Here is a 1,678-nt window from a genome sequence, read left to right on the forward strand (position 1 = left end):
CTCCCCCCCGCCAGTGCACAAATTTTTGTGCACCGGGCCTCTAATATATATATATATACATATATATATCCCCACAAGATTCTATTATTATTGTTGTTGTTCATATGGCTCATGTTCACTTAAATTCACTCACATATTTGCCTTTTTTTTTTTCATTTCTTCCTGCATTTGGAAGCTTGCATATGGGTAATTTTCCTCCTGCTTGAAGGACACTCATTAATATTTCTTTTATAGTGTGTCTGCTGATGGCAAATTCTCTCAAGCGTTTGTTTCTAAAATGACTGTATTTCATCTCCATTTTTTTTTTTTTGGTTATATAAATCTAGATTGGCAGTGCTTTTTTGTTTGTGAAACTCTCTAATGGCATCTGGTCTAACCTCCAATTATCAAGAGAACTATAATTTTGGTTCTTACAAAAGAAAATCTTAGTCATCATATTTCATTATATCTGGGTGAACATAAACTCATTTTCTAAAGTTGGAGTATAGAACTGTGGAACCCCCATTCGGGGAGAAAACCACACTCCTTGCCCACCCCTCCCAGTTTACACAGGTCAGAACAAATAAAATGAATATCAGTATTTCCCTGACAAAATACTGTCAGGGAAATGGGTTGAATTGGCAAGGGGCAGTTCCCAAAGCAAAACCCTGGATGTTTGCTGCAATTCTCCAAGCTTTGAGAATTGTTCTTTTCCTCTCCCTCTTACCTTCCTAAACATATTCATTCATTTATTCTCTCAAGTACTTTTAAAGCTCTTTTTAGTGATAGATACTGTAAATCCTTATAAATCAGACAGGGCCCAGTTTGCAAGGAGCTTCCAGTAGAGAAGATAACAGGTACATAAATACCAAGAACCAATTAAGATGTCATAAGAGACAAAAATCCTTCTAGTTCAGAGAAGTAAAGGATTACTTTGGGGGAATAAGGATGTTAGGGAGAAAGAATCAGGAAAAATGCCTCCAGGAGGCTGTATTTGAGCTATACCTTTAAGAAGAGAAGGAATTTGGTCATGCAGAGTTGGAGACAAGTGACAAGGGCAGGTGACAAGCTCTTCTAGGAAGCATTATCCAGGGAGGAATTGGCAAGCACTACCGTTAGGCAGGATTACATGTGCAAAAGAGCAGTGTGTAATAAGAGCAATACAAGGCTGCAGATGGCTTTGCAGGCCAGGCTAAGTTCTCATTGAGACAAGTGCTCAGCTAAGCATGTCTGAGTAGCAAAGGAATCTATCTACCTACCTATATATCTATCATCTATCTATTTACCTATCTACCCATTATCTGACAATCATCTATTGGAGACGAGCTCTGTGCCAGGTATTTTGCCATGTGCTTTATACACAGACTTTAATTAAATTTTCCTATTCGACTGTGAGATAGGTATCAGGATCCTTAAATAGCGAAGGTGCCCCCATGCCTTCAATTTCGTAACTCGATGCACACTGGCATGCCTGTTGCCTTCTCAGGATTGTGTATGGACGTGACTTGGAGTGGCAGCTTGAACATTAAGGTAGATCCCTCTAAACCGCAGAGGGTCTGAGTTCATTGGTAGAAGGTCCCACAGCCAGTGAGTACCTGGAACACGACTGGAACCGAGCTAGCCCCAGGGAGCCGTCCCTACCTCTGGGCACCCGCGCAGCAACTGGCCTGGGGCCCCCGAGGCACCAAGCGGCCAGCGC

This window comes from Myotis brandtii, unplaced genomic scaffold, assembly GCF_000412655.1.
Source record: "Myotis brandtii unplaced genomic scaffold, ASM41265v1 scaffold155, whole genome shotgun sequence".
NCBI lineage: Eukaryota > Metazoa > Chordata > Mammalia > Chiroptera > Vespertilionidae > Myotis > Myotis brandtii.